Raw genomic sequence first — 11,414 nt, 5'->3', positions numbered from 1 at the left:
GGCCAGTCTTGAGTACTGGCCAGAGGGTCAGAGGTCGAGACTTGGCAGGAGCGTGCTTTCGGTGAAGGCTCTAGATCGGGCCTTTTTTCCTCGAGGCCGCTTCTGATGACCAGCGACCTCAGGTGATCCTGTCCTATAGCCACTTCACCACAGTCCCCACCCCCATGGCCATATGGCCTCCACCTTGTGTCCACAATCACGTGGCTGACACACCAGAACAGCCACTACTGGATTTCCATATTACTCTGATTCATCAAGACCTGTCTTAACTCACACCTTCAGACACCCTACTTCCAAACAAGCTCACACTCACAGTGAGAGATTGGGGCTTACACATGCCATGGTGGGGACACGGCTCTGTTCATCACAGGTCCCTCACTCCCTTAAATTGCAGGGTTGTAATTTAAGAAAGAAACATATTTGGTTATCCAGATGACAAAAATATGTCACTCCTGTATATAGCTGGTCTCCATCCGCAATTCCTGGCTCACATTTCCCATAACTTTTAGAATTTCCTGAGTGTTCAAACTGATAATGGTGTCCTTTGTTATGTTAATGAAGTTGTTCTGGTCAGCACCCAAGTGTGGGGCCTGATTTAAGGGAACCAACCAATAATGAAAGGGCTGGAAATTTCAGTCCCACTCCCTGACCTCTGGGGAGGAAGAAAGGCTGGAGGTGCAGTTCAATCACCAGTGGCTAGCCATTTAATCAATGGTGCTTGTGTGACACAACCTCCACAAACACCCAAGAGGCAGGGTTCGGAGAGCTTCTGGATTGAACACATAGAGATGCAGGGGGTGGTGGACTGGAGGGGCACAGAAGCCCCTTGCCCCATCCCACATACCTTGCCCTGTGTATCTCTTCCATCTGGCTGTTTCCGAGTCATATCTTTTATAATGAACTGGTGATCTAGTAATTAACAGGTTGTCTGAGTTCTGTGAGCTGCTTGAGCAAATTAATAGACCCAAAGGAGGGGGCTGGGGAACCTCTGATTTATAGCCATCAGTTATTTGGACTTGTGATGGGCGTTCTGAGTTGACAGGATCCTTGGAACTGCCAATCTCTAGCTGGTTGGTCAGATGCATAGGTACTGGGCTGTGACTGGTGTGTGTGTGTAGTGTGTGTGCATGTATGCATAGAGGGTCAGTCTTATGGGACAGAACTCCCGACCTCTGGAAATTGATGCTATCTACGGGTAGATAGTGTCAGAATTGAGGTGAATTCTCAGGCACCTTGCTGATGCCCAAGAATTGTTTGTTGGTGTGGGCCACCTCCACCCCCGCTCAAACCACCACCTTGGAGTGGGGGCAGGGGACCTCACTTTAGGAGTCGAAGGGAGACTTGAAAAATTACGAGGGCCAATAGTTAGAGAGTGTCAGGAAAATCCTGCAGGAGGTCATGCTTTGTTTGAAAGATTTAATGAAAGTAAGTTGACTCTTGAACAGCATGTGTTTGAACTGCACAGGTCCATTACATATGGAGTTTTTCAATAAATATGAGAGTTGGGAGTTGGCGATGCAGAGGGCAGACCACATGCGTTGATATACACCATTTTATTTTATAATTTTTAAATTGCAGTTGGCATCCAGTGTTATATGAGTTTCAGGTGTACAACATAGTGATTACACCTTACATACCCACAAAGTGATCACCCCGGTAATTCTACGACCCATCTGATACCGTACATAGTTATTACAATATTATTGACAGTATTCCCTATGCTGAACCTTATAACCCATGACTAATTTTATAACTAACAGTTTGCACTTCTTAACTCATTTCACATTTTTTTTGCCAAACCCCCCACTTCCCTTCTATCTGTCAATTATCAATTTGTCCTCAGTATCTATGACATTGTTTCTGTTTTGTTTTCTTTGTTTATTTTTTGCTAAGATTCCACACATAAGTGAATATATATAGTATTTGTCTTTCTTCATCTGACTTATTTCACTTAGCATAATAACGTTTAGGTCCATCCATGTTGTCATAGATGGTATTATTTCATTATTTTTTATGGCTGCATAATATTCCATTGTATATAGGTACCACTTCTTTATCCACATGTCTACCAGTGCACACTGAAGTTGCTTCCATACCTTGGCTATTGTAAATAATGCTACAGTGATCATAGGGATGAATATTTCTTTTCTAATTAGTGTTTTGAATTTCCTCAGAATAAATACCCGAAAGTGGAATTGCTCAGTCATAATGTCTATTTTTAATTTTTTGAGAAACCTCCATACTGTTTTCCATAGTGACTGCACCAACTTGCAATCCCACCAACAGTGCATGAGGGGTCCCTTTTCTCCACATCCTTGCCAACACTTGTTTGTTGTTTTACTGATGAAAGCCATTCTGACAGGTGTGAGGTGATATCTCATTGTGGTTTTAATTTGCATTTCTCTGATGATTAGTGATGCTGAGCATCTTTTCATATCTCTATTCACCCTCTGTGTTTCTTCTTTGGAGAAATAACTATTCAGGTCTTCTGCTCATTTTTAAATTGGGTTCTTTGTTGTTGTTTTGATGTTGGGTTGTATGAGTTTTTTTATATAATATAGATATTAACTCCTTATGAGATATATCATTTGCAAATATCTTCTCCCATTTTAGTAGATTGCCTTTTTGTCTTGTTGATGGCTTCCTTTGGGATGCAAAAGCTGCTTAGTTTGATGTAGTCTCATTTGTTTATTTTTGCTTTTGTTGTCTTTGCCCTAGGAGACTTCTCCAAAAACACTGCTAATACCAAACTCAAAGAGATTACTGCTTATGTTTTCTTCTAGAACTTTTATGGTTTCAGGTGTTATATTTAAGTCCCTAATCCATTTCAAGTTTGTTTGTGTGTATGGTGTAAGAAAGTGGTCTTTCATCTTGTGAAATCTCAAATCGCATTGTTTCCTAAACGTTCTACAGAAATCTCTATGCCTGGTTGAATTTTTTTCCTTCCTTCGTTCCTTCCTTCGTTCCTTCGTTCCTTCCTTCCTTCCTTCTTCCCTCCCTCCCTCCTCTCTCTCTCTCTCTCTCTTTCATTGCATGCATTTGCCTAGTTTTCCCAACAACATTTATTGAAGAGCCCGTCTTTATCCTGCTGTTTACTCCTGCCTCCTCTATTGTAGATTATATAGGCATGGGCTTATTTATGGGCTCCCTTTGGCTAGTACTGTACTGTTTTGATTACTATAGCCTTTTAACATAGTTTGAAATAAAGTAGTGTGATATCTCCAATTTTGTTCTTTCTTAATATTGCATTGGCCATTTGGGATCTTTTGTGGTTCCATTTTAATTTTAGCATTATTTATTCTAGTTCTGTGAAAAATGACATTGGTATTTTAATAAGGATAACATAGAAGCTGTAGATTGCTTTGGCTAATAAGGACATTTATGAATATTAATGCTTCCAATCCATGAGCATGGAATATTCTTCCATTTATTTGCATCCTTTTCAATTTCTTTCACCAGTGACTTACAGTTTTCAGAGTACAGGTCTTTTGCCTCTTCGGTTAAATTTTTTCATAAGTATTTTATTCTTTTTGATGCAATTGTAAATGGGATTGTTTTCTTAATCTGTCTTTCTGATTGTTATTGGTATATATAAACACAACGAATTTAATTTCATATCCTGCAACATTGCTGAATTCATTTATTAGTTCTAATAGCTTTTCGATTCTTAGGGTTCTCTCTATGTAGTATCAAGTAATCTTCAAATAATGAGAGTTTTACTTCTTCCTTTCTAGTTTGGATGTCTTTTATTTTATTTTTCTTGCTTAAATGCTGTGGCTAGGACTTCCAACACTTACTGTTGAACAAAAGTGGTAGAAGAGCACATCCTTGTCTTCTTTCTGATCTTAGAGAAAAAGCTTTTAGCCTTTCCTTATTGAGTATGACGCTAGCTCTGGGTTTTTCATATGTGGCCTTTAATATGTCGAAGTATGTTCCCTCTTTTCCTGTGGCAGGGTGACCCTGCCTGGCCATTTCCTGCTCGAATGAGTTAGTTCTTGACTGTACCCCGCTTCCTAGGACTCTGACTGACATGGCAGTCCGAAAACCTGCTTAAACGATTAAGCTGGTTTTCTTATAGTTTGGCAGCCAATCAAGGTTCTCCTTATGTTGTTCTTTCTCATATGGATTCCTATAGATGTGTAGGAATGCAGAAGTACAAGATTGTATAAAACTGCCCACAATGTTACAATTGGGGCTCAGCCTTTGGATAAGAATCCTCTGAGCCAGTGCCGGCATTAATTAACACTGCTTCCTGCTTATAGCCTCAGTTGTCTCATCTCTGTTCGAGAATCCTGCAACATTCCCATAATGCTGAGAGTTTTTATCATAAGTGGATGTTGAATTTTGTCGGATGCTCTTTCTGCATCTATTGATAAAATTATATAATTTTTATCCTTCATTTTATGTAGTATATTACATTACTTGCTTTTCAGATACTGAACCAACCTTGCATCCCAGGAATAAATCCCACTTGATCCTGGTGTATAATCTGTTTAATGTATGGGTGAATTCAGTTTGCTAATATTTTGATGAAGATTTTTACATCAATGTTCATAAGGGATATCGGCCTATAGTTTTCTTTTTCTGTAATGTCTTTGTCTGGTTTTGGAATCAGGGTAATGGTGGTCTCATAAAAAGAACTAGGGAGCCTTCCCTCCTCTTGAAATTTTTTGGAACAGTTTGATAAAAATAGGTGTTAATTCCTTCTGAATGTTTGGTAAAATTCACATATGAAGCCATCTGGTCCAGGACTTTTGTTTTTGGGAGTTTTTTGATTACTGATTCAATTTCATTGGTGGTAATTGGTTGGTTCAGATTTTCTGTTTCTTCCTGATTCTGTATTGATCTACACCATTTTAATATTTTTTCCCCTCTTTAATTCCCACTTCCACCCTTGACCTATGGATGTTGCCGTTTCCCCTTAAGAACTGGATCTCTGAAGATGGCACATCTACTCCCACATGCTCGCAGCATGCACTTGGGGCCTGGCACACCCGGGGTATGGTCCATGGCTCCACTTGGGTCACGAACCCAGGACCTTCTGCGTGTAAAGCAGACATGCTAACCACTACACTATGGAGCCACCCCTTGATCTACACCATTTTATAGAGGGGATTTGAGCACTTACAGATTTTAGTATCTGGGTGTGGGGTGGGGGGTGCTGGAGCCAACCCCCCATTGGTACCAAGGGTAGTTAAGTATTTAGTGAGTCAAAGTTATACATGAATCTTTGACTGAAAGGGTGATGAGTTCCCTTCACCCCTACATTGTTCAAGGGTCAGCTGTACTTGGAGTATTTGAGGAATGAGGAGTAACTCAAGACTCCTCCCTGTCTGGAGTAAAAATATGTGGTAGTATCAACATGTTCAACACCAGACAAGTAAACAGAGATATGTTACCTTAAGGGGTGTCAAACGCTAGAAAGTGTAAAGTTCACATGCAGCCAATTGAGGAAGAAAGAGGGCTGTGATGAGTAGGCACCTTTTAAGTATCTCTGTCTCTGTGCTGGGTACTTAAGTAAAAAATTTTTTTGATCCATGTGTGCCATGTGCTATATTCCCATATCATGAATAGAAAAACATCCACTTCCTCCTAGCATCTGAGTAAGTTACAGAGAAAGGTGGCCGAAATAGGATGGACTGAGAAAATACTCAAGGTGAGGACACCACAATTATATGATTTAAACGGTACCTGGATGGGCAGGCTGGATGGACATGGAGGGGCTAGGATGAGGGTCTGAGCCCTGAAATGGGATCAGGACTCTGGCATGCAGCAAGCCCCTCTTCTCTTCAGGACAGATTTCAAAGTGTTTGTGTGTAGGCCTTAGAGCCCTGGCTCCTGAGGGTTCTGGTGAGAATGAGTGATCAAATGCTGTGGCGAGCCTAGCAGATCTGCGAATACTATGTGTGATGCCTCTTCCCCAGCCGCAGCCCCCGCACACCTGCAGCACTGAGTCTTTGCCTAATTTCCTTTCTCTGGGCTTCAGTTTCCATCCTGAAATTTCCAGGACCCTGGGATTCATCTCATTTAAGGAACAGACAGTAAGGATGAAACTCGCATAAATGGAAACATCCTCACAACTGCAATGATGAGGGCGTTTTCCTCCTAGTGGGGCTGAAGCCTGCCCAGGACAAATGGTCAGTGTCACGAGGACTGACAAGAGAAGAGGCAGTGAGGACAGACACCATGGAACATGCTTCCCCAAGCGTTGCAGCGGCTGTGATAAGCCACATGGCCCCACCTTGGAGTCGCTCTTGCTTTCTTACCACAGACCCCCCTGATTTGCTTGCTACACTCATCTGCAACTCCATGGCTAAGCCACCATCATCTCCTGACCGCCCAGTACCCCCAGTGGAGCTCCACTCTCCTGAGCCCACTTCTAAACAGCCTCCAGTGCAGAAGCGACACCCATGTCCCGCCACCCTCTCCGCCTGCTCCTTATCTATCTTCCAGCTGGAATCCAACCTTATGAAGACATGGCCCTTCTCCCTTTACCCAGTTTCCCTCCAGCCCTGGGTGCCAGGCTCAGGGCACCAGCACAACAGGTGTGTTTATTCCCACCCATCGGGGTTTCCCAGAGTACAGGCTGGCCCCTGGGGGTCTGGCCAAGCTGGTGTCAACCCCCAGTGCTCATGAATAGCTCCCAGAACTGATGTCTGGGGTATTGGTGCTGTTTCCTTCTCACAGCAGCTTTCCCCAGTGACAGCTGGGCCCTTTCAGGGTAGTTTCATTGGAGCTGCTGAGCAGCTATGTGGGCCTCTGTGTAGTCCTCCACACCTTTTTGCTTCAGCCACAGGAAAAGGAGACATAAAACAGACAACAGCCCTCTGTGACAGCTGAGAGGTCTGCATCACGAGAACCTTGGTAAAGCTGAGCTCCTTAACCCAGTAGCTCTCCAGGCCACAGCCTCTGCTGGACAAGGCCACCAATACCTGCTGTCTGAGCCTCCTGGAAGCCTGTGAGCAGTCACAGTAAGGCTGGGCACTGCCGCTGCTCAGCCTGCTGGTATGGGTATACCCCACTCAGACCCCATGCCAAACAGCACAGCGTCTTTAATGGCAAAACACAACTCTCAGGTCTCCAGTGCCTGGTTAAGTGTGCAGGACAGGTCTGCTGCCCGAGGGTCCTGCTTCTAACCTGTTCCCAGGGGAGGCAGGTGTGCAGGTCCGGGCTGAACGGCAGGGCGGTTTATCTTCACATGTAAGCATGTCTCTGGAGCACTGCCCTCGTCTGAGGGTGGAGTAGTATCACTGCCCTCCCGTGTGTGACACTGAGTTTGGGACAGCTACACACCGTGTTTCACTATCCACAGTTCACTCTGTGTTCATTCTTTCCTTTGCGACAGCGCATTCCCCTTCTCGCTCTGCAAGATGAGCATGTCACATGCCTTTTCCCTGTCAGCTGAGGCCCCTGTGTATGGGGTAGCAGTCTCCAGGGAAACAGACAGATATGGGGTGTGTGTGTGTGTGTGTGTGTGTGAGAGAGAGAGAGAGAGAGAGAGAGAGAAAGAGAGAGAGAGAGAGAGAGAGAGAGACTTAGAGACATAGGGATTGGCTCATGTGACTGAGGTTGGCAAGTGTGACATCTGCAGGGCAGGCCAGCAGGCTGGAGACGCAGGGAAGAGGTGGTGCTGCATCCCTGCTCTGAAGGCAGACTACAGGTGGGATTCCCTCCTCCTTGGGGACCTCAGTCTTGTTTCTTAAGGCCCTCAACTGATTTGACGAGGCCCATCACAATACGGAGGACAGTCTGCTTCACTCAAAGTCTACTGATTTAAAGGTCAATATCATCTAAGAAACACCTTCACAGAAACATCCAAACTGGTTGTGACCAAAGGCTTGGGTACCGTGGCCTGGCCTGGTTGGCATAAAATGAGCCCTGACACCATCCTTCTCACTTTCACACAGCATCTGAGCATTCAAGGGCCACCTCAGACTCATCTCACACAGCCTTCCCTGATGCCCTTGGCCCTAGACCCCAGATCCCTCCTGCCCACTGGGCCTTGACACCTGCCCAGCCCCTTCGTCCTTTAAGCCACACTATGATTCCTCCCATCCTTAAGACGTGACCAATGTCCCCTCAACCACAGCCACTTTTCTCCACCCAGCATCTCCACTCTGTCACTTCTGTCTCCAAACTGTGCTCCAGCCCAGCAGCCCCAGCACCTTAGCCCAGCCCAGGGCCAGTGTTCTTGTGGGCATGTGCTCCTCACCTCCTTGGACCCCACAGCCACCCTTGCCCCACCGACCAGCCCTCTATCTCGAAATACACTTCCCTGTCTGGGTGTCCGAGGCTCAGAGGTGCCAGCGCCTTAGGGTGGCTGCTCCTCCCATCCCCCCCTTTCCAGTCTCCAAAGCTGGTGTTGCCCCAGGTTGGTCCTCCACTGCTTCTCTACCTGCCCTCTTCCATCCAGGGGGCTCAACTGCCATGCCCTTCAACTCCAGATTTCCGCTCCAGCCTCAGCTTTCTCCAAGGACAGTCACTGCTGCTTGTCTTTTACATACCTCAGACCAGTGAGAGCAAAGTCCATGTGTCCCACACCTTTCCAGAAACCTGCTTCTCTGTCTGCTATACACTAGATAGACCCACCCCAGTCACCCAGCTGGGTCCAAGCACAGCTTTGGACTCTAAGGCCATGCAGCACAGCAAGGGGGGATCAGCCGTGCCTACCAAAACTGCCTCCGCCAGCCCACTAGAGAGCTACCCACCATCTCTCGCCTGCATCTCTGCGGTCCCTGCTTACCCACCTGCAGTGACCACAGTGGAAAGATGGGCCCATAGGGCCATGTGGTACACTATGCTCCAGCCATAGTGTTCCTGCTGTTCTTGCTCCAAGGGGCGTGAACTCTTGCCTCACGGCCTTTGCAAGCACTATTCCCTCTGCTGGAACACTCTTCACACATACCTCTATTGTGCTAGCCCTCCACCTGCTCTGTGCTCAAATATCACTGCATAGAGGTCCTACCTGACCACCCCGGCAGACTTCTCCTCGTCCTGTTTTATTTTTCATGGTATCTATCATCAACGGCATTATACTACAGAGTCATTTACTTACGATCTGACTCCCCTTCCAGAAGCAAGGATCTTCTGTCCACCATGGTCTCCCCAAGGATGGAACAGTCAGCAGCACATAGCAAGCATGTCATAAAAGCGTACTTAATCAGCAGCAATAACATGATAACCAAGCAAGCACGCACCTTGGCTGTGAGACAGCTGGTGGTCCTCCCACAAGGTTTATGAAAGGGTTCCACATCTGGTGCTTCATCTGTGGGCATCTGACAAGCCTACCTGGTGCAGAAGAAAGCACCTTCCTATGGCCCCAGTGCCTCCCCAGCGTTGACACCCCACTCTCCTGGCTCACTGCCCACCTCCTTGTGCTGCCCCTGACCCCGCTTAGGGTCTTTGCATCTTTGCTGTCACAGTGGCTTCCTGCTGTCACCCAGGCTGGCACTTAGCTCCCTCATCTCAAACATCACTGTGTTGCGACGAGCCCGCCCTGATGTCCTTATCCTGTGACCCAGCACCGTCACCTGGTGACATTGCTTTGCTTTGCCTTTATTCTGCAGCACAGACTACACAGCAGATCACTGAGTTGATTGTGCCAGGTGCTGTCCTCACCCCACCCTTCCTACGAGGTTGTGTTCACAGAGCTGCTCTGAGCATCTGGAAAGGCACCCAGCACTACGAGAACCTAATGAGTGCTCAATACATGTTTGTTGAATGAAGAATGATCCCACTCATCCACTCGATGGAGATAGCAGCATCTTTGTTTTCTGGGTGAAGAAATCGAGGCACAGAAAGGTTAAGTAGGCCTGAGATCACCTGGTAAGGAATCAGAGGTAGGATTTAACCCAGGTGCTCTGACTCAACCCCTGTGGTTAGGTAACTACAGAAGAAAGGCAAAGTAAGGACAACTTCTGAGCTGAGTGAGTTAACGGCCTGCAGGGAGGTATTGGTTCTATGAAGGAGCAGAGCTGGGCAGTGGGGACTCAGCTGATGCTGCGTGCTAGCAGTCTTGGTCCTGCATTTTAGCTGCTTTAGGGCTGCACTGCGCAGAGCAGTGGGTGAGCACAGGTTCCCAACACTCAACAGCTGGTTCCCCAGCCAGTTACAGGGCTGGTTTGGTGCTTTGAGAGAGGGTCTGGGCCACCAGAGTAGTGTCACTGGCTGGGCTGCTAGCTAAAGCACCTGAGCCCAGCCTGCCCTGTGAATCCGTGGTTCCTTCTTGGGACAACCTCTCCTCCTCCCTTGGTGCTGGCTGCTGTTCCTGGGTTGGGGGCATAACACTGAGTTCAGTGAAGTCTGAAGGGGCTGGCTCCCATCTGTGTCCCCAGGCTCCAGGTGAGATCTCTGGGTGATGCTGCCAGCATCTGGCATTTGGGGAACAGTCAGTTCACTAAAGAGCTTCACTCCTTGGCTTTGGTCCATCTGTTGAAGTCAGAGTCCAGGCATTTGACAAACGGTGGCTCCAAGTAACTCCCGGGTCATTTAGAGGAAGAAGCAGGAGGCATCAGACCACGGAATGAGAACCACAGGGCAAGGGTCCCGTGCTTCATCCACCCACTCACTCCCCTCCCGCTTAGCCACTTCATTTTCTTTGGGGGAAGTGGATTTGTTCTGCTTGCCCTTGAGACGGTCTGATGGGCACCAGAGATGTCCGCAGTTGGGTGGCCCCAGATGACGGGCTAGAGAGAATCAGACCTGCTGGGGGCCATGACGGATTTCGCAGAGCTCCGGAATCTGCAAGATTAGGGATGACCCGGGAGTTCCCTCCTGACTCTGGGGATATGTCTAGCAAAGGGTGGCAGCAAGTCGCCCTGTCTGGGGGTTCTGGAGGTCCTCACTCCTGCTTGCCCCTCACTGCCACATGACACCCAAAGTGCCCGAAACCTCTCCCTGAACCTCCTCAGTGCATGCGAATAGCGAGCAGGGCTCCTCGACCAGTAGCTCCGCCAGTTGTGCACACCGAGCCTTGTCCTGATGCTCAGAAGAGCCATGCAGCAGCTGCCTTCCTTAAGCTCAAATTCTGCAAGGCGGCTTCTCGGTAAGAAAGCGAGCGCTGACACCTCGGACGTCCTACCGAGGATGAGACCGGCAAGGGGTCTTCTTCTCTTCCGCCCTCCTTGCCTCTCCAGCGGCCGCGGGCAGGGGGCGGTCACGGGGGGGTGGAACTCCGAAATGGAGCAGCTCCCTTTTCCCATTCCAGCTTTCAGCCTCGGCTCCCGGATCGGCCCTTTCGGGCGTCCACGGCCTTAGGAGCGCGGGAATGGGGGGAACAGCGGAGAGGAGCCCCCAGACGCCTTCCCGCACGGTGCGACCTCGTGTCAATTGTGTCCTCGATCACCGCCCTCCACGCCTCCCGGGCACGCATCCACCGCGCGAGCCCGCGGGAAGGCCGGGCCCGGCAGCGGGAC

The sequence above is a fragment of the Pteropus alecto genome, unplaced genomic scaffold (genome assembly GCF_000325575.1).
Source record: "Pteropus alecto unplaced genomic scaffold, ASM32557v1 scaffold186, whole genome shotgun sequence".
In the NCBI taxonomy this organism is placed as follows: Eukaryota; Metazoa; Chordata; class Mammalia; order Chiroptera; family Pteropodidae; genus Pteropus; species Pteropus alecto.
The sequence above is the reverse complement of the archived record's forward strand: the minus strand, read 5'-3'. Positions refer to the sequence as shown.